General features: G+C 44.8%; 1 long non-coding RNA gene across 1 annotated transcript in view; it reads left to right on the top strand.

The window, feature by feature from the left end:
- The window catches only part of LOC146072390 (uncharacterized), a 69,959-nt gene that overhangs the window by 44,461 nt on the left and 2,425 nt on the right, over positions 1-23,073 (top strand). Inside the window, exon 2 of the long non-coding RNA XR_014473104.1 lies at positions 22,326-22,370. This is a non-coding gene — a long non-coding RNA (uncharacterized LOC146072390). The remainder of the gene's footprint in view (positions 1-22,325; positions 22,371-23,073) is intronic.

Genomic DNA, 23,073 nt, shown 5'->3' on the forward strand with positions numbered 1-23,073 from the left:
ACTTCCCACTTCGCTAGCGTTGATGGGGGAGCGCGCATCATCGCTAGTCGGGGATCTCTGGTCCATACACACTAGGCTATTTTCAGCTGAAAATCGTCAAGTGTGTATGGGCCTTAAGATTTACTCCATACATCAAGACATCGTATCCCACCAGAATGCCAGCAACCAGCCACCTCCTATCCCTTACCACTCCTCCCATTCCCTCTCACCAACTCTGTCAACTTTCTCCCATGTATAAGGCAAAGTATTGCGTTAGAGCGGAAGAAAAGACTGAGTGTGTCTTTTCTGTGGCACATTTTGTAGTAAATTGATATGTTTGTTAGGTTTAAAATTTAACTTTTATTAGTTGTACTTTTAAAAGGAAAGGTGACGCATGTCACATAAAAATACAAAAAATATACCATATTAATATTCCAGTTCATGAATGTGTCAATACAATGTTCCACAGCTAATAAGATCATGCATCAAAATCTAATAAAGATTCATTTGAATTATTGACTCCAGCTGCGAAAGTTTCAAGAAAAATGGATAAGTCCCCTTTCCTGCTGCCAACATTTTTATTGGATTTTATTTTTATTTTAGTAGACTACTGGGACTGTCCTTTTCTATAAATCATAATAAAATTTAGCATATAGAAGTTAACCACAATCTTGTGTTTAGGTGTCAAATGTAGCTAAACTTTGAAGTGCTTTTTCATTTGATACTTTGTAAGTATTTGGCTATACATTGGCTCTTTGATCTAATGTCTACACCACTCTATCACTTGTGACTTACCTCCCAGCGCAATGGCAGGGCGCGGGTATTACTGCAATTTAATACCCACGATCAAAAGGAATAGCTGCATGTAGGGGAGCAACAATCCTGAGTGCTGTGATTAAACGGCAGCTTCCCCATACATCCTTGTCCTTTGATCTATGCTTTTTGGTGGTAATATTTCTCAGTAAACATAGAAAACTGTACTCTGGGTGTTTGCATTTGGAAAATAGGGGTTCCTTTTAAACTAGCAGAAGTATTTCCTTCACTTATCAAGTGTTTCAGGCTGCTACACACATGCTAGATGCAGTTACACTGTATGACAATTATTTCAACAGGCTCATGTTTGATAGTATTTGTATAGTTTTAAACAAGCTGCTTAAGAATCTTATTTGACAAGTCTCAAATGGCTCTAATTGTAGATTTCAATACTTCTTTCCAATGGTTCTCTCATTCTGACAGCTAAAACTCTTGTTTCTGCAATGCTGGAGCACCAGAAACAGTGAATATAGCCAGGGCAGCCGAGAGCAATGCTGGGCCCGGGAAGACTTTGGGGGCCTGACCTAAGTGTGGGAGGTGTGGCCACCTCCCGCGCTTATGCCACGCCCCCAACATGTTTAGAGGAGGGTAAAAGAAAACTATAAAACTCTAAACTCAGCAGCACACACCTACAGAATGTGCTGGGCTGACAGCAGGCTCAGCATAACCTCTCACACTGTCAGTGAGATGCTCATGCTGAGTCTGCTGTCAGCACAGCGCATGCTGTAGAAGTGTGTGCAAGCCTGGGTAATTAGTACCCCCTCCCCCCCCCCCCCCCCCTCTCTTGGCTGCCCTGAATATAGCCAGTCCAGGACAACAGAAACCATTATCTTCTCCTGTCATTTCAATCTGAGGATAGACAGATAAGTCTCCCATCTGATATTTGATGCTTATACAAGCAGATGTCAAACAGCAGAACAGACTCTGTTTAAAACCTTGGATTCTTTCTTCCTGCAGGGATATATACAGTGGTTATATTCCCCACTCTTAAAATCCTCATAGCAAGCTCTCTCAGTCAGACAGCCGAGCGGACACGGGGGGCCAAATGTAATAGGGTGAGAGTTTCAGAAAGTGAGAGATTTTGGGAGCGTTTTCCCTTTTTTTTTAAAGCGGCAATCATTTACACTGCAGAACCAGGATGATTTTGCCATGTAATTGATTGCTGCTTTAAAAAAATTGGAAAACTCTCCCAAAATCTCTCACTTTCTGAAACTCTCACCCTATTACATTTGGCCCTCTGGGTGAGATTTAATAGGATGAGTGATTCAGAACGTGAGAGATTTGGTGAGAAATCTCCAGTTTTTTTAAAGCAGCAATCATTTATTTTAGACTGCAAAATCAAACTGGTCTTGTAGTGTAAATGATTGCCGCCTTAAAAAAACTGGAGATTTCTTACCAAATCTCTCACTTTCTGAATCTCTCATCCTATTAAATCTCACCCTCTGCACTGCAATAAATGCAACAGAGACACCCTGAGCAGTCATCTATGACAAGCAGAAGCTAATACTATAATACATCTATATCTCAGTGCTATGAAACGTGGTTGTATCTCTCTCTCTCATCCAGTATCTCACATTAATATATGATACCGGAAAGCAGAAGAGACATACTGCGAAATAAAAGCACGCTATATTCATCTCTGCATCTCTCCTCAAGCAGACATTAAAGAGCCAAGAGCAACATCTGAGACTCTGGGTGACATTCTATGGGATGAGATTTCTGTTTTTTGGCGTTAATTAGTAAACAAAATGGCGATATCGCATTTTTCCGTCAAATCGCCTATTTAATAGGATGCGCTAAGGGACTGAAATCGCATATTATGTGCGTTAATGCATGCGGACCAAAAGTGCGAGATAAAATAGCATTTATATCACATCCAGATGTTTTCGTACAGAAAAGTATACAAATCGCTTATTTAATGCAATGCGTTTTCCCAAATCGCACTTTTACGGTGTCTAATAATCGCACTTATTTCAGACCAGGTTCTGTTGGCCGATTTGGCCCAGAACTCACTGTAGTCAAGTGCACACATGGTTAATTTCAGCACAGGTGCCCTCATTTTCCCTCTGAAACACCCCTACATAAACCCCAACATCATTAAGGACACCTGTGAGGGTTTGAGACATGGAGATTTTGCAGAGTGGTTTGGAGTTGCTTATCTGTGATGTGGCCCATTTGGAGGAGCTGCGCAGGAGGGAGGAAGCTGCGCGCCAGATCCAGGTAGCCCCCCGACTACTGCGTACCCCACGTATGTATCGTGCTCGGCAGTACCTGGACTCCCTCTCGGATCAACAGGTTGTGGGGATGTTTAGGCTGAACCGCATTAACCTGTTGGACTTATATGAGCAGGTGAGAGATGATTTGGACCCTTTTGGGGGAGGCAACTATGCAGTGTCTGGGCTGCACAAATTAATGTGTGCCCTCTACTATTTGGCCACAGGCTCCACTCAGTCTGTGACCTCATGGTCCTTGGGGGTATCACAGGCCACTTTCTCTAAGCATTTTACTCAAGTGTTACTTGCTTTAAAGAAGTTGTGGCAGACATACATCAGATTCCCCATTTCTGAGTTGGAGTGGCAGGACCACAAGTTGGCTTTCTATAGACTCTCAGCATTCCCTCACGTGCTGGGAGCTATAGACTGCACACACATTGGGATTAGGGCACCGCACGTGCGGGGCCACGTCTACGTCAATAGGCGTGGGCGGCACTCCCTGAACGTGCAGGTTGTTTCCAATGCTCACCTCAAAATCCTGAGTGTTGTTGCAGGCTTTCCTGGGAACTGCCACGACGCCTATATTCTGAGGCACTCAGCCCTCTGGAACCGATTTACCGACCACCAAATGCCAGAGGGCTGGCTACTTGGTAAGTACCTTTTTACATATTACCCTGTCTGTCCTTATTTGTACCTGCTGTAATGTGTGTGTTTCCTGTTTCACAAGCATATTGTTCTTCTACCAGTGTCTCCTGTTTGCAAAAAACACATACCTTACCATATAAGGCAATCACTTCCTATCTGTGTTTTAGGTGACTCAGGATATGGGTGTGTTTCCTGGCTCATGACACCTTTGCGCTCCCCAGAGGGCCCTGCACAGCACCGGTATAATGAAGCCCATATTGCAACCCGCAATGTGGTAGAGCGCACATTTGGCGTTTTGAAGAGTAGATTCCGGTGTTTGGACCGGTCATCGGGTACGCTGCTTTACCACCCTGCCAAAGTAGTGATGATCATCCAGGCTTGCTGCATGTTGCACAACATAGCCCTGTCCCAACCTGCCTATGTGGAGGAGGAACATGCAGAAGTCGTGCAGGAAGCCCAACCTACCACACCTCGGGTAGTGAGGGGTACGCAGAGGGGGAATCTGGTGCGCACACACATCATCAGCCGTTACTTTTCTGGTAAGCACATGTGCCCTGTATTCCAAAAATGTACCTTTGCTGTAAGTGTACTCATAAACAAATTATTTACCAATACCATCTGTTTCCACCCACATTTAGCCTAATACACAGAGCCCAATGGATGCAGCTGGTGGTGCTGACCTATCCCTTGCTGGTATCAAGCTTGTAAGTACATTTGATACATGTATGAATGAAGTTTGCAGTAAAACATGGCTCACTGGTGTTGTGGAACTACACGTGCCAGCATGCCCTGACACACTATAACCATTACAGTCCAAACCATGAGTAGTAGTACGTTTATTTATAAGGCGCCACAAAGTGTCCGCAGCGCCGTACATAGCAAACAAAAAAAATTACGAGGTAACGTACAGGGTGTGTTGAAAAATACAGTATAAATAGGGGTATAGCTGGTAGAACTAAAATCAGCATCAGTTCAGAAGTAGGTGTCAAAATTGTCGAGGAGACTGAAGATGAAGTGGAGGAAGGGAAGAACAGGACAGGAGCACAGGTGAGGTAAAGAGGTAGGGTGAGTACGTGAGGAAGGAGGACCCTACTCATAAGAGTTAACATACTAAAAATAGGTGGGTGGACGAACGAAATACAATAGGATAAGTAGGAATGGAGGGGAACGGAGGCAGGATAGGAGGATCAAAAGAGGTTAGGAGGAGGGATAGGCTAGTCGAAAAAAGTGGGTTTTGAGGGAGCGCTTGAAGGAGGTAAGGGAATCAGAAAGCCTGATGGGTGGCGGGAGGTTGTTCCAGTGCAGGGGGGCAGCGCGAGAGAAGTCTTGGACACGGGAGTGGGAGGAGGTGATTAGGTGAGAGGTCAGTCGGCGGTCAGTGATGGAGCGAAGAGGACGGGAGGGAGTGTGGATAGAGATCAGTGAAGAGAGGTAAGGAGCGGTGGAGGAGGAGAGAGCCTTGTAGGTGGTGGTGAGGAGTTTAAAGAGAACTCGGAAAGGAATGGGGAGCCAGTGAAGAGATAGACAGAGGGGGGAGGCGGAGGTAGAGCGGCGGGAGAGGAAGATTAGCCTAGCAGCAGCGTTAAGAATGGATTGGAGAGGTGCGAGGCGGGTGAGAGGTAGCCCAGAGAGAAGGATGTTGCAGTAGTCAAGGCGTGAGATGACAAGAGAGTGAATGAGAATTTTGGTCGCGTCAGTGGAGAGGAATGGTCTGATGCGTGAGATGTTGCGTAGGTGAAAGCGGCAAGACTGTGAGAGAGCACGAATGTGGGGGGTGAAAGAGAGGGAGGAGTCAATGATGACACAGAGGCAGCGCGTTTGGTCGGTGGAGGTGATCTCGGTTTCACCAATACTGATGGAGATAGTGGGAGAAGAGGGGATGTTCGGGGGATGGAAGATTAGAAGTTCAGTTTTAGCCATGTTTAGCTTCAGGAAGCGTTGGTTCATCCAGGCTGAGATGGCCGTGAGGCATTCAGAGACCTTGGACAGGAGTGATGGGGATAGGTCGGGGGAAGAGAGATAGATTAGGGTATCATCAGCATAAAGGTGGTAATGAAAACCATAGGAGCTGATGAGGGTGCCCAGAGAGGTGGTGTAGAGAGAGAAGAGGAGAGGGCCAAGGACAGACCCTTGGGGAACACCGACTGGCTGCGGGGTAGTAGGAGAGGAGGAGCTCGGAGTGGAGACGGAGAAGGAGCGATCGGAGAGGTATTAGGTGAACCAGGAGAATACCGTGCCAGTGATGCCAAAGGAGCGGAGGGTGTTGAGCAGGAGAGGGTGGTCAACAGTGTCATGAGTGTCAGAGCTTGCTGGAATATGTAGTTCCACAACCTTTGACGGGCCAGGAGTTACCCCACACTACTTTACAGCAATCCCATTGTCATATACCATTACACTATGTCATAATTCACACAACAATTGGTTGATAAATAATACACTGACACAATGGTATGCGGTTAGACATTTTTACTGCAGTATACTATGTCAGAAGCAATCTGCATTTTTGCATGTAAAACATTAAAACTGTCTGGGGATGTAACAAGATGTATTGCATATTACAAAATTATCAAAAATATGAGCTATCTTCTCCCACCATCAGGCAACCCTACACCACTTCTAGAACCTGCACCCAGCCCACCACGGGTCCTAATACTCCGACGGGGTGGGGAAGTGGGGGAGCCACTTATTGGGTTGCTAGATACACTACTGAGAGTTGATGCTGCGCCACCTCCGACATTGGCTTCCAGCTGCTGTAGTTGGGCCTGCATACCTATTAAGGCATTGGTCTGCGCTATACTTTGCGCAAGGCTGCCAATATGCCTATTCTGTTCCCTTACAGCAGAAGTTTGTTCTGCAAAACGGGTGTCAATGCTATTAGCAATGCGCACATGAGTGCCTACACCTACCCGTACACTACGTGCAATTTTTCGTAATTGAAGAAACGTGTCACGCATGTACCCCTGTATGTTACCTATTTGCAGGCTTTGGGAGGCCATAAATTCGATTTGTTTCTCCTTGAAATTGACCAAGGAGTTAGCTACTTGGGAAGCAGAAGCTGCTGTATGGGGTGTGTTTGTGGGTGGGGGTGGGTTGGAAGACACCCCACTTGGGGGAAGATCACTCTGTGATGAGGTCTGTATTTCCTTCTCTGCCGCAAAGGTCTCCACGGGTTCAAGAATGATGTCCATTTCGTCCAACAACATCATTGAAGAATCAGTTTGATCTGTTCCTAGTTGTATAGTACCTGTGGATACAGATGAGGAGGTAAGTACTGATGCATATATAGGCCAGACTCTCTTCAGTACTGTTTTAGAAAGGGCTTGATATGCTGGATGCACATACCTAGGGGTCTTATGTACTTACACATGTACCCCGATACAGCATGTAACATTGACATTAATAATAAGTGAGATGGCTTGGTCAGATTACATTCATTTCCGTTGCAATGTAGCAGCAGGAGATGAATGTAGTGTGACATATTGTTGATGTGATATGGGTGTGTGTACTGTATGTGTAATGGCGTGTTTTTTGATAATTTACCTGCTTCCACAGATTCAGCAGCAACGGGCCTTCTTGTCTTGGATGCGTGAGCACTTCGAGATGGACAATCTGTGAAAGGAAAGATGGGCAGCCATTATGTACCTTGCAATGGATAAGCATTTACGGCAAACATGCATTGAAATGACATTAATGGACAATACTTCATTTGGATAAGGACTACATTATTTATTCCCCACATTCTTTTTTTTTTCCAGATTATTTTGTTAGAGTATTATTAAACTATTGTACACATGACAACTATTGCATAATCTGTGGTATGTAGGCATGGCAGCTAAACCACCAGTACACCTCTGTGTTTTTGGCCACATACATGTTAGGCTGCTAGAAAGAATGTTACAGTGTTGATCAATATGAGCAATTGTGGAACTACAAGGCCCAGCATTATGAGCAATTTGAAAGTAGGAGCAGGCAATTTCTTGTGCATGACCTTGCTGGGCTATGTAGTTCCACAGCAGCACTTTACTTAGCATAACAATTCAAGTGAAGATTACAGTTAGAAAACATTGGCATGTTTGTTTAAGATTGCATGTGGTCACACTAACCAGCTCTGGATGGCGTTTGCGGCCTATCGGTATCCGCTACGTGCATGCCAGGCAGGACCTCAGGGGGTATGATGCCCTTCAACTTCACCTCATAGGATGTGTAGCACACAGTGGTGGGGCTTCCTCCGCCAGTCTTGGTGGCCTCCTCCAACTCCATGGCCATTTTACTTTTCAGCTGCCTTTTGATGTCATTGAATCTCTTCTTGACATTTCTGACCAGGCGCTTGTGCTGACTTCCTGGGTGATGTCCTTCCTTATAGCCCTTTTGCGCTGTGCAGTGGTCTTGTGGTGAGTTTTCTCAAGTAACCGGTCAAACACAGGCATGATAGCCCGGACAAGCGAAGCATTTTACTCGTAGGAGAATCTGACCTTTCGGACACTTTTTGTGCGGCCAGCTTCTACCTCCTCCTCATTTTCTACTCCAGCCATGTACCCCTCCTCCTCCATGCCAGTGTCTTCCTCCTCCACACCTCCATCTTCCTCCACCTCTGACATGTGGCCCTCCTGCAGATGCTGTGGGGTATGGTCAAGGTCTTGGCTATAGGATGGGGATGCCAGCGGATCCTCCACCTCCTCCTGCTGGGGCTGGACGGCCAGGGCCTGGTCTGGGGCTGGCCTTGCTGTGGCCATGCTGCCTGCCACACTGCTGGCTCTCCCACTTGGCTGGCTGCTGCCACTGCTCCCTCTGCCACTGCTCCCTCTGCCACTCCTCACTCTGCCACTGCTCCCTCTGCCACTCCTCACTCTGCCACCAACACCTCTTCCTCTACTCACACTGCCACTGCTCCTCTCCATGCTTCTTACTTCCTATCAAAGAGTGAAATGGCGCCAGTGCCCCTTTATATAGGGGGTGTGATGCATAATGGAGGGGACAGAGGTGGGCCAATAGGTTGGGGGGTTCTAAATCGCACTCCGGTTGGTCCAAAACTCGCACATGACCGGCGGAAGAAATCGCACTTTTTTGTGACTTAAATTCGCACCACTTCGCCGCAAATCGCACCACTTCGCACTTTTCAGCCTCCAAAGCGCATTCCATTAAATATGCGAATTATTACAAAAAAATGCGATTTTAAAAAGGGCGAATAGCAGCGATGTGGTGCGAAAAAAAAACATGCGCATTTATCTCAATCCATAGAATGTCACCCTCTATGTATAGCCAAATACTTACAAAGTTTTAAATGAAAAGCACTTCAGAGTTTAGCTACATTTGACACCTAAACACAAGATTTTGGTTAACTTCTATAAGCTAAATTATTATGGAACATACAAGTGGAAGGAGGGAGCAGCCAGGACAGTCCCACTAGCCCACGGAAATAAACAATAAAATCCAATAAAAATATTGGCAGCAGGAAAGGGGACTTATCCACTTTTCTTGAAACTTTCGCAGCTTGAGTCAAAAATTCTAATTAATCTTTATTATATTTTGATGCATGATCTTATTTGCTGTGGAACATTGTATTGACACATTCTTGAACTGGAATATTAATAAGGTATATTTTTGAATTTTTATGTGACATACGTCACCTTTCCTTTTAAAGGTACAACTAATTAAAGTTACATTCTAAACCTAACAAACATATCAATTTACTACAAAGCATGCCCCAGAAAAGACACACTCAGTCTTTCTACATTGTTTGCTGCCACCTGGATACTTATGTTGCAGTAATCAGCTGATGTTCCTATAATCATTTACCCTGTACTTGTCCTGTATTGTCTTCAACTGTAATGCTGTGTACAGATTCCCTTGCTATTCGACTTAAGATTCGAGTGCTATACAATCTTTGCTAACTCTGTACTTTTTACATACAATTCATACAATCTACATTCAATTTGCACTATATAGTCATTGCTGCCCTGTCTATCTGGGTTTCGATTTGTGCTGTCACGGGAGCGCGCATCGGGATCGCAAGGAAAAACACCTGTGTGATCTGCTTATGATCTGCATGCGATTTTGACTATATTGTCAAAATCTCATGCTGACCATAAGTCACTGTTTTCCTGTTTTGATAATGTATACTCTGTAATTTGGCGCTGCGGAACCCTTGTGGTGCCATATAAATAAAGGATAATAATAATAACAGGAGGCATCTAGTACAGGAAGACGCCTCCTGCTGCAGTAGAGATCGGACAGCGACTTGTGGCACCCAAGGGAATGAGCAACTTACCTTTTAACATTTTCCTTGTCGATGCTTAGCCCGTCGACCTATTTACTTCGACAAAATTTTCCACACCCTGCGGGACACTGTGACTCACGGGAGGGACAGCGGGACAGTCTCCAACTATGGGACTGTTCTGCTGTAGTCAGGAAAGTTGAAACGCGTTTGTATTGGAAAGAGTTTTTTTCTTTGCGATCCATGCAAAATTAGGCCAATAGCTAGATTGGGGGAAGGGTTTCCAAAATGTCTGGTGCTGGTAGAGCTGGACCTTAGAATAGTAGATAGAATGAGAGTCTAAAGCCCCATATTAGCTAATCCCCGCCAACACCGATATTGGTAGCAGCAGGGATCTGGCGGGGTGCCAGCATCAGCAAGTGCTTACATATTTGCCAATGCCAGCATGGAAGGGTGCGATGGTGGGGGTGCGACAGGATGAGCAATGGCTATGCTGCAGCATATAGGTACCAGCAGGCCTGCTGATACCTATAGTCCCCCTCAGTGGCAAGCGCAGGATTTTAAACGGGGGGTTTCCCATAAGATAAGTGGTCAGGAATAATAGAATAGAGCCAGTACTGCACTCTCTAAACTCAATCTCTCATTTCATGGTAAGGGTCCTGTCTTTTCCGCCTTGCAGCTATTCTCTGGTCGACTGTGATGTTTGAAGGTTCAGATCCACACAGACAGTAAATGTGGTAGAAGAAGGTGGTACACTAGGGATGTGCAGCAGCTCTGCTCTGACCCTTACACTGCATGATATGGTGGCAGCTCTATTGACCATATTATATACCAGTGCTATTGTTGTCATAATTTAAGGCCAAGAGGAGGGGGATTTCTGGGCAACCAGAACACCCCCCCCCCCTGCATTTGCCTATGCCCCTGCAAAGGGAATGTTGAAATAACCACACACCACCTTCTGTTTTAATATTTTATTTATCTGAGCCTTCACATGGGGACCACCATCTCTCTAGGGCTTTCCCTGGCATTTTCAGTTGTAGTCTTCACCTGGGGTTGTTGGCTTTTAAGCTCTTTTGCATGACCGCCGCCTCCCTAGGGCTTTGCTTCTTCAGGAGCTCTTCTCTGGTTCTCTTCCGCCATTGGATTGCCTGTCCCCTCTCTCATGCTGGCTAATATAGCCAACTCAAGGGGGCCAATGATTGGCTGCTCTCTCTCTACACTGCAAGGGGACCCGGACCATCACCGTGGCTGATGATGGGGAGCCCAGAATGCTGCTGCTGGGGAATCCAGACCGTCGCCAATGGGGCCTCTGGTCACCACTGTAAGTTCCACCCTTTTTCCCACTGCCGACCAGATTTCAAGTAAGTGCCGTACAGCCGCAATGTGTGAACACATGCATTGAAATGTATATGTTAACCTTGAAATCAGGTTGTCCTGCTGGCCTGTCAAATCCCAGCATGCTGTGGTAGGACACGGCGGTTGCCGCTCTGCCACATATGTGAGGGCATCCGCATAGGAGACTGTGTACAGTCTCCTTCCAGCCAAGCGGGTCCTGCTGAACGGGACCCACTAAAATGCTATGTGGGACACCAGCCTTAACTAGGTGAGGTCACATGACAAGTCGGCTAGATCAGGTAGGCCACCCACTGACCATGAAAAGTCCCAGTAAGCCCTATGGCCAATGCACCACAGCAAATGTTATGCAAAAAAATAATCATAATAAGTCATAATAGCGCTTATTATACCACTTGTAATACCAACTGCAATTAAAATATATTGTTTAACATATGAATACAAATGTATTGTCATCAGCAAAAACAAAGCAAATTTGAAATAAAATAATAATTTAGAGACGGAATGAAGCTGCGCAAACATTATTCATTTATTACATTGAAACAAAATAGTGAGAGGAGTGCTAGTGATTGGAATCTTACTCTAGCAAAGACATCTGTGATAACATCACATAATAGCAAGAAAATATTAAAAGAAGCCACAAATTTACATGTAATCAACAAGTGCTGAGTCATAGCTAAAACAATATCTGTGTCACAAATACATTTCTCAACGGAAAAAAAACAGAACCCCAAACCATGTAGAAGAAAGAGATTGAATTATACTTGCTGGCCTTAATTGTAAAATGTGTTTGGTATTATGACAACACATTAAAAACTCTAACCTACATAACATAAACATAACCTACTGCGAAGCATTGTAATGGCAGTTCTTTCAGGCTGCTTCTCTTCAGCTAGAATGGAGTAGAGTCAGATAGAGTGCTAATTAGTTGCGGATTTTACCTATGGGATGCAGGTCTGCAGCCCCTCCAGGTGAAATCCACCACCCACTCAGTGTCAGTAAGCCAGTTAAGGTCTGTGAGACTGTACTAAATACCTCCTGTTTTTTGGAGATGTTCGTGCCCATGGCCGGCAGTGTCCTGTGGGGGCAGTTGGGAGTCCACCCTGTCACCCGTGTGCACATGCCGTTGCGAAAACTGGGCGAGCACCACATGTATAGGCCACACCTCCACACCCGTTCCCATGCCTTCTTGTCCCTCCTCAAAGTTAGGATGTATGCGCTGACTTCACTGTGACTGGCAGTGACTTCCTATTGGAAGCCAATTGGAGAGGAAGCCAATTGGAGAAGATCCCAACATCGGGTAAATGACTGTCGGGATCCCGACTGTCGGGACCCCGCCCGGCACCCATGCTGTGTGCTTTGATGTGTATTGGGCATAATGTGTACTGGGCATAATTGTGTGTACCATAATGTGTACTGGGCATAACGGTGTGTGCCATAATGTGTACTGGGCATAACGGTGTGTGCCATAATGTGTACTGGGCATTACGGTGTGTGTTGTATAATGTGCACTGGGCATTACACTGTGCGCTATAATGTGTACTGGGCATAATGTAGTGTGCCATAATGTGTACTTGGCCTAACGGTATAGGCCATAATGTGTACTGGGCATAACAGTGTGTGCCATAATGTTTACTGGGCATTATGTGTGGTGTAATGTAAATTGGCACTAATATGTGGCTACACCCCTTCCCTACAAAGCCATGCCCTAAATTTAGAGAAGGATAGAGGAGGCTTAATTCCGCTGGGACCCAGAAAAGATCAGGTACTGTAGGACCCCAATTTTTCTAAGTGAGGGGTCCCAGGGACCCACAATTTTTGGGGGTTTTCGCGATCACTGTAGGCTATATCCATACTCCTGGTTGCTGGGGCCTATGGAGCATGTGGAGGATAATGTGGATAACGCGGATGAGGCGTATACCCCAAGAGCAAATATCCATTCCAAGAAGGCCATTTGTCTGTCCTGCATGTCCTTTAATTGATCCAAAAAAGAGTGCTTGAATGTCGGACTCCATTTCCCGCAGCTGTTCTATTACTACGGATGAGAAAGCTCCTGCTGCTTGCTCGGGACGGCCTTGTTTTTTCCTCCTTGGAAGCATGTTGTAAACTGCACGTGGGACAAACAAAAATGAAAAGCATAGATGAAAATATGAGAGGTGTTTGCATACATGTGCTTGTGGCCCTCTCCCACCTACACTCTAGTGGCACTCATATACCGTTTGGACTACTGGAAAAAAAGTTTTTGTTACTATTTAGATTTTATTAGTTACTATTACACCGCAGTTGTGGTGTTTGTCTTCTGATCGGCTGCTTCGTTGTTGCCTCTGACTTCCCCTCCAACAAGGACTGTGTGTTGTTGGACAAGAGAGACCTATTGAGTCCACTGCACTCTTCACCACAATCATCCAAAATCAGTAGCAGAAAAGATGGGCAGTATGGCAACGTTGCCATTGAGGACTGCGTGCCATGTGGCACCTAGCTACTCTTTATCTGGCTGGCCAATGAGGATGACATTGCTGCAGGATTACACAGGGCTGTGTTGCCAAATGCACTGCAGTATAGATCGTAATGGACCAAGTCGACACGTGCAGCACTGCTTTTTTTCCTGTTCTGTTTGGAGACCTTGGTGAACTGCTTTTAATTTGTTCAGCACTTGCTGATGAGAGTGGTATGTCCCCCTAGACACCAGCATCTGGGAGATATTATGGTACCAGTCACCTGGCGCTTGTTTTCCTCCACCACTCGAATGAGCAGCGGCTCCTTAACTTCAGCGTCAGGCCAATTGCTGGCAGCCTTCAGAAATTGTGAGGCCCAGGACAGGCAATTAGGCAGCTGCCCACCCCCCACCGAAAAAAATAATAATAATAATTCTAACGCTGCTTAGGGGTACCTGGAACCAGATGGTGTAATTCTAGCATTATCTTAATCTTTAATCAACTTATTATACTTAAACCCCTGACAATTAAACCCAGCATACCCAGCATTCCTAGAACTCCTGGTCAACAATACAGTATGCTCACAATAGCGTAACTATAAATTTTGCATCTTTCTGACTCCCCCCATGGCTTTTTAATGGAATTTTACAAACACATTGCCCCCAATAGTGCCATTTACACACCATAGTGGTCACCTTACACAGCCTCTTTTCTTTGCCCTGTGGAAATAGTGAGGAGAGAGCTCTGTAGTGCAGATAATGGTGACACTGTAGCAGGAATCTAATTACTGTGGTGGATCTAATTACCGACATAAATGGCGCACAAAACCACAAAGCAAAAACACAGCCAAGTATTCCCCTTTCATCACCGGTACCCAGTGTATACATGATCTAGTTACATGTCTGTCTTACTCATGGTAACGTACACTGCTCCACCTAATTGTGCATCTGTACTGTATGTGTTACATGTACAGAGCACTACATGTATACTGTACACATATATATATATATATATATATATATATATACACACACACACACACACACACAGCACTTTATCTATAGAAAAGCCTCCCATTGCACCCCAAGCCGATAATGAGCCCAGCATACATTCCCATTATTACTCACCTGCCCTTAATATGAGACCCCCATATACCTCCACCACTCATTCTTATAGCAGTCACGCTAGTCCCCTGTATGACGCCTGCACCCAAATGCTATCAACCAGAGCACCCTAACCCCCCAAGTACAGTGTTCTCACCATCAGCTCCAATCAGCCCACTCTCCTGTTCATGGCCCTCGCACACAGACCATGCACTGAGTGTGACTGCCATAGCACTTTCTTTATGGCATTTAATTCCCCACCCCTCCAGGTGTCCCCATTGATCCTTAGGGTGTACACCAGCACTCCATATGGGCCATATGACCCCTCATTTACCAACATTGGGCCCCCATCACCCCCAGTTTATCCCCCCAACCCACTCTTGCACTCAATGTACGCCCCTTCCTACCCCATCGCTCCTCACCATCAGCCATTGGCGTTTCCCCCTGTGGCTGGGCTCTGAGTCCTGGAGAAACCCCTCCACCTGTGCTGTTGGCTGTGATCTAAGAAAGGGCGCCCTCATACTCATTCCATCGGTGACACACATCGGTGACTCACCCTCCAGCAGCCACAGCAGTATCCCACACACCTCCACAGAGCGGGACAGCAGTGATAGGAGGTGGGCAGGGCGGTATCAGGAAGTAAAGCATGCTCATATCCGCGCATGGCCCCGTTGATTGGTGTCCCGCTGATGTTGAGCCAGTCATGAAGGAGCTGCACCCGGGTGGGCTGGCCGCAGCGTGGACTACAATACGCGGATGGGGCAGCAGTTTTCTACTTTTTAAAACAAAATTACAGTGGGTCGACTAGGGGGACACATGCATGCCATACCCCTTACTTACAGCACTGGTGCCACATACATAATGCAATGTAGTGCAGTGTGGGACGGGGACGGAGCTCCCACTGCTGAGAGCCGGGCAGAGAAAGTGACAAAGTTGCAGACAGAGGGGGAGGGGGCAAGAGCAGGCTGGCCACCCCCATGCTGTCTATATGAACAGGCCGGGGGCTCCAGGCTCCACAGTACCCCCATGATGGCAGCCCTAGCCATGCTGGTGTTGTGCTGCAGTCTGTGGCACTGCTGGATGAAGTGCTGCTGCTGGCTGAATAGCAGTGTGGTCTGGGGCAGCCTGTGGTACAGCAGGGGAAAGTCAGGAGGAGAGACATGTAGCATATATACACAGTAGGCTGTCCTCCCTACCATGTGCACTGTCTGCGAGGCTCTGAGTGATGACATCACTCACCAGCAGCACCAATCAGTGCAGATTTTTACATTCCAAGTCTTATAACCCGGGTCGGGAGCGTTTGTACTGTCCCTGAATCCGGGTGCACACTGGGTCCAACCCTAGTAATTACCTGGGTTCGATTGCTGAGGAATCCAAACTGGATTATTTGACAAAAGAGCATTTCCAATAGCAGAAAACCCTGGTTGATGCGCATCCCCGCGAAATTACCGGGTTATTTTTGTTAGGGGAAAAGGGGTATGACAGACACTATAACTTCAGTTGCATATCTTTTGTACATGGAAAAAAGTTTATTTTGGTTCCTGTGCTCCTGGAATGACGTCAGCAGCCACCCCGAATCTGAGGGCATAATAAAAGTCAGTATAGACTGACTTTCATTAGGGAACGGGTGAAAAATCATTCGATGGTAAGCGACCATCAAATGATTTTTCACCTGTGTGGCTGCATGCAAGGGGATGTGTAGTGTACAGATCCCCTCGCATGTTTGAGAGGAGGTGCGGGGGTGTGGGTATTTGGCCAGATGGCGTTTGACCTCTTCACGTCTTATATTATAGTTTTTTTTAAATCCTTCAGCTTAAATTGGAATTTTCTGTACCCTTCTGTAGATACCTTCAGCTCCGAAATGCATTCAGTTCCCGGATACACTTTTGTACAGTATCTCCCCTCTTAAAGAAAAGCTTCTGTCTACAGTTGTCACCTACCGTTTTGTTTCGTATGTGTACTCCTTTATACCACACAGCTCATGCATATAGTCTTGTTTTATTTTTCATATGTACTTTTTAGATTTTCCTTGAAAACTTTCCAATAATATATATAGCATCATAGCAACATAGTAATTAAGGCTGTAACTAGAAGTTAGTCCATCAAGTTCAACCTATCTGACTTGTAACTACTGACTTTAGCAAGTCATACCTACCAATGGAGCGCCTCTCAGCCAGCGCTGGGGCTCCATCTGACTAGGATGCGCATCCCAGTTTCCTGGCGGCGGGGGACATGAACCCTGCCCTTCTCCACTTCAGGGAGACAGGCAAGGTTAGGGGGGAGTAAAGAGGTGGTATTGGGCAGCAGGGACCAGCGGCGAATCGGTGGGGACCGACTGGGAGCTACGTAGTAAGGGGACGTACGCACGTCTCGTGCGTATGCATCCCCTTCCGGCAGCTGGTGGGAGCTGGCGGCTGGTGAATGTATCGCCAGCCCCTGCAAGAATGAAGGGCGCTCCATCTGTATAGGATTCCCGTAGTGGCCAAAAATGTATCAATTTTTGATTTAAATTCATTAACAGTAGTTGCTGTAATCACCCCCACTGGAAATGAGTTCCAGAATTTTACTGCTCTAATGGTAAAGAATCTTCTTCTTGATCCAGTACGGAATTTATTTTCCTCGAGCCTCAGTACATGCCCGCATGTCCTAAGTATAGGACTAGTGGTGAACAAATCATCCATATGGTTCCATATGATTCCCAATCCTGTAATTGAACATGTTAATCATATCACCTCTCAACCTCCGTTTTTCCAGTGAAAACATATTCAGCATGGTTAACTTATATTTGTATTCTAGTGACTCAAGGCCTTTTACTAGCTTAGTCACCCTTCTCTGTACCTGTTCCAATTCATTTATGTCCTTTTTAAGGTGCGGTGCCCAGAACTGAGTGTGGTCTCACCAATGCCTTGTAAAGAGGCACTATCACATTGGCATCCCTTGAATCCATTCCCCTTTTAATGCATGCCAGTGTACTTTTATAGAATAAATGTGAATTGGGGAATTTTCTATTTAAATGCATGTTAAATAAACATTTTGTGATGTAATTGGTCTGATGTTCTCTTTAATATTCAACTCACAATAGTAACTCTCTGTATTAATAATGATGTCCTCTCCAGGGATGATACCACTAGTATGATTGGTGTGCTTGTGTAACCCCATCTTGTTGCTGTGTATGAGTAAAGGTGCCCATACACAGATCCGATTTGACCTGTTTACACCCAATTCCGACTAATTGGTCTGATGGATCGGGTGAAAAGTGTCCAAATCGGACCTGTTTTGACATCTGATCCTATGCGTGGTTCTCTACGCATTGGAGTCGAAAATCATACATGCTGCATGTACAAACCCTGACTTGGCCCCACTCCCTGCAGTGGGGAACAGGGATCGCATGAGATACTGTTAGCCAGGTCATGCCACATCACTTCCGCGCGCCCGAGACGCGTCACATCCGCCCAGCCGAGTGATGTCAGTGTTGCCTCATGGCATTTCCCTGCAGCCTCTCGGCGGTTGCTGTAGCCACAGGGGACACTGGGCGGCGCGTGCTCGGCAACCTGATTTATCAGCTTTGGGGGGGGGCTGGTCTTCAGGGCGGCGGCATCCCTTTTAAGGGATACAGCCTAACTCAGCCCCGCCGGTGACACTACCTAGTTCTAGGTGTTCACTTACCCCCGCTGGTTCTCTGCTTGTTCAGGTCCTTCCTGAGCCTGTCAGTCAGTTCAAGTTTCTTTGCAGGCTGCCATTCCTCATCTGCAGCTGCTGGAGGTCTGCCAGTTTTTCCCCTGTGTCTTTTTGGGTCACGAAAGTGCTCAATTGGAGCCTGGTTCAAAATGTATCTAATTTATTTGCTCTCATGATCCATTGTTATTCATTTCTCTCATATTCTTTTGTGGGGGGGTTTTCCCGGCTGTTGGAAATGCCCCACCTTCTTTGTTTGGTACAATTGTCATTATTGTTGTTTGGGGTGCCTTTGTCGTTTTGTATTGCATCTGGGTCGCAGTTTTCCCATTATTTGGCCAGGTGCCGTTAGTTTGTTTATTTTCCCCAGGTAGGCCCCTGTAGTTAGATCTCCTTTTGACTTTCACCTCAGATGATCACCGTCACCTCATAAGACCTGGTTACACTGGAGTTGGTGCGTTAATTCGCCCCTCCAAATGTAGCGATTAAAGGTGAAGCCTTAGTTTCTGCACGTTTCAGCCATCTGTCTGAGGGGGAAAAAAGTGAATCTGTGAGATAGCGCTCAAAGGTAACCAAGTTTTTAAGGTGAATAAACCTTATAAAGATAAATAAATATACAAAACCATACAAAACTCCTCAGAGATCAACAGGTTAAATGTATAATGAGTGGAATGGATGGTCCAAATCCGTCAGATTCTCCCCTTTTTCTGTGTGCAGGGGAGACATAATGAAAGGCAACATAGTGCAGATCAATCAGATATAAAAGGTTTTAATTAAGACAACACACTTACAAAGTGGTGACTTGTATAAAAGCATAAACAGGGGGTCCGAGGTAAACAGCAGGCATGCAGATGTTAGGTGAAGTCCTTCAGTCTGGGTCCCTTGTGTCTGGAAAACAAGGGGGGCTCAGTCCAGGGTGCTCCACTGCCACGATCTTCTACCAGGGAACCACGCTGTCCAGATACACGCTTAACGTGTTTCGGAATCAAGGGACCCAGACTTAATGGACTTCACCTAACATGCCTGCTGTTTACCTCGGACCCCCTGTTTATGCTTTTATACAAGTCACCACTTTGTAAGTGTGTTGTCTTAATTAAAACCTTTTATATCTGATTGATCTGCACTATGTTGCCTTTCATTATGTCTCCCCTGCACACAGAATAAGGGGAGAATCTGACGGATTTGGACCATCCATTCCACTCATTATACATTTAACCTGTTGATCTCTGAGGAGTTTTGTATGGTTTTGTATATTTATTTATCTTTATAAGGTTTATTCACCTTAAAAACTTGGTTACCTTTGAGCACTCAAGTGAATCTCACAGATTCCCTTTTTTCCCCACTGTATCATGTATCGAGTAGTCTAAGGTGTTTTCTACTCTGTGTATTTGTGTTTAGCAGCACCTTGGTTTAATTGCGCACCCTGTAGCCATATCTTTTGCATCTTGTATCATCTGTCTGAGGGGGTCAACAGAGGTAGTGCAGGGTGTGCCGTGACCGTTCTAAACAGTGATCCCGGCTGTGGGTTCACGCCCAGAACCAAAACTACATTTTACTACAACTAAAGTCATTACAGATACATCACATACAGAAGGACTGCAAGGGCCATCGGAAGCCAATACACTGCTCTGTGATTAAATGCACATAGGCAGTATGAATGGCGAGTCCTTCAGCACCCATACAACAGTGTTTAACATCATTACAAGGCGGGGTTGGGATCATTTGGTTTACAGCATGATGGTCGACAGTAATTAGGTCAACACCATTAGGGAAAAGGTTGACATGGGTTTAGGTCGACATGGGAAAAGGTCATCATGGTTATAGCTCAAAAGGTCATTAGTTCGACAGGTCGTTAGTTCGACAGGCCATTAGTTCGACAATGTCTAGGTCGACAGTCAAAAGGTTGACATGGGGGTTTTCACAGTTTTTTTTACCTGAATGTCAACACAGTCGACATGGGCACAGTTTAAAGTGCACCGCTGCACTTGCTATGCGTCGGGCACACTATTTTATTTTCCCACCACGCTCTTTTGGATGGTAAGACATGAAATACCGCCTGCCGGCACATGTCAGCTCAAAAAGCAGTGAAAAACCCCATGTCAATCTTTTGACTGTCGACCTAGACACTGTCGAACTAATGACCTGTCAAACTAACGACCTGTCGAACTAATGACCTTTCGACCTAGAACCATGTTGACCATTTCCCATGTCAACTTAGACCCATGTCATCCTTTCCCCATGTCAACCTAATTGCGTCGACATAATGACTGTCGACCATCATGCTGTAGACCAAATGACCGCATCCCACAAGGGGAGCCGAGCTACATGTGTATTAGCCTAGGGCACCTGGAACCTTTAATCAGCCCTTGGTCTGAACCACTCTCCACTACAAGCCCTGCTTCATGGTCCTCTAGCAGAGGAAAAGTGAGTATAGCTGTACTACCAATTGCACAAGAAACCAAACTACCTTGTTAAACTACACTGAATTGGTTATTGTGCTATCTAATAGTTGCTGGTGAGTTCATTTAACTCTGCTAAAAGTACCACCTGTAATTTCCAACATGATGAGACTATGGTCATAATATTAGACTGTAGGTGGCCATACAGCTCTGGCTCTAACAGTGTGGGTTTTACTTTGTATGTTATCACTATTTCATATGTCACTTCTGATATGAGCTTTTCTTAGAACAAATCAGTTCCAAAACTATTCCATTCATGCATTTGTTCCAAGAAAGTCTTTCAAATATATTTTCCTTTTGAATACACTTATCAGATATTTTTACATTAGATATTTACCACTAAGGCCAAGTCAGCAAACCTCCATGTCACTTCCTTTTGAGGTTTGTAACTTGTATAAAACTCAGTCCAAGTTGATCAGGATAACACAGACATCCAAACCGAGCATCTCTTGCTGTTGAGCCATGAGTAACCTGCTGAAGACCCTTTGCATTGTGCTCAGCCTGGTTTATAGCAGTGTTGAAAACCCTATAGACTCTACAAGAATCTCAAAGCTAGCATTTAGAGAGATCATCCATGAATTGGTTAATCTGACATCAGTGTACAGGCGACCGGTAAGAATATTCATCTCAAGCCGATATGAGTAGTCCTATGATGTCTATAAGACAGTGTTTTCGAACTTCAGTCCTCAAGTCACACTAAAGCTGGGTACAATATTAGAAGATGTGTGCCCAGGGTGATATAGGGAGTGACTCGACCCAGCAGGTAGTTGGCATTGTGCAATTGTGTGGTGCACCGAGTGATGGCAGGAGAGCGGTGGGAGGGGGTACCGCAGTCCACAGCATGGCTCTCGCTAGAGATATTCTCCGTCACACTGCACGTACAGATGACAACGGGAATCGCTAACGGAAGCGCACATCATGCATACGCACTAGATGATATACACAAAATTATTGTCATGTCGTCATGGTGTATATCATTGACTATATCATCTAGTGTGTACACATCTTAACAGTCCTGGATTTATGGCCATGGTTCAATCAAAATTAACGAGGTACTGTATTAAATAAGTCACTGTTGCTCAAGTATGGATATCCTTAAACCCTGGACTGTTTACGTCAGGATATATATAATGTCAAAATATGCTTTCATATCTAACAGGTTCTGTACTGTAGTTATCAGCGGCAGCCATGCTGCTATACTGTACTTGCAGTTCCAGTGCTCAAGTGATGGATCTTTTTCAAAGCAAACATTTTGAAGTAGTATAACAAGGGCTAAGGACTGGCATATGTAATTGCAATAAAATATGCATAAATACTACAATATTTTCAAACAATATAAATGTATATATGTCCACGGCACATTTAGGATTATTTTAAATTGTTACTTTTACATTTTGTTTATCTCTTCAAAGAAATGACTTTATCCTTTCTTACAGATCCAGTGCAACTCATCACTTGTACCGACTATCGGCATTTTAATGGTAAAAGCTCTAAAATTCTTATTTCAGCTTCAATAAGTTATGTTTGACTGTAGTTGTGCTCTGTTGCATTAATCTAATTAGTGTTCTATGATATAATGTAAATAATTGAATCCCTACGTTTCCCTCTTATTAAAAATTATTTGGTAATGTGCAAAAAAATATTTGATGCAATCAGTAACTTATTTTTAATTATCTTGTCTATAAAACAATATATATATATATATATATATATATATATATATATATATATATATATATTGTTTTCTATCTATCTATCTATCTATCTATCTGTATATATATAGATATATCTATATATATATAGATATAGGAGTTGGCCGATACTTACCAAATTGTTGGTTTTCTACCTGACTCTACATGTCGTTCCTAGTGTACACACTGGACGATATGCACCTAGTTGTCAGAGACATTGTAGAAATGGGGTTGCATGTACAGACGACAGACAACCTTATTAACGACAGACAACCATATTAACAAGACACGGGAGTAGTCTCAGTATAAAGCGCACACACTGGGTGATATAACAAATGTGTTGTTACAATTTGTCATTATGGCAAAATTGTTTTAAAATATTGTCTAGTGTGTTATCAGCTTAAATCATAAATAGACTTGTTATATAAAACTTATCAAATTAAGTACAATACCTTAGATTACATAATTTCTGGCAGAAACAAGTACCATTGCT

The sequence above is a fragment of the Crinia signifera genome, chromosome 4 (genome assembly GCF_055691185.1).
Source record: "Crinia signifera chromosome 4, ASM5569118v1, whole genome shotgun sequence".
NCBI classification, from domain to species: Eukaryota; Metazoa; Chordata; class Amphibia; order Anura; family Myobatrachidae; genus Crinia; species Crinia signifera.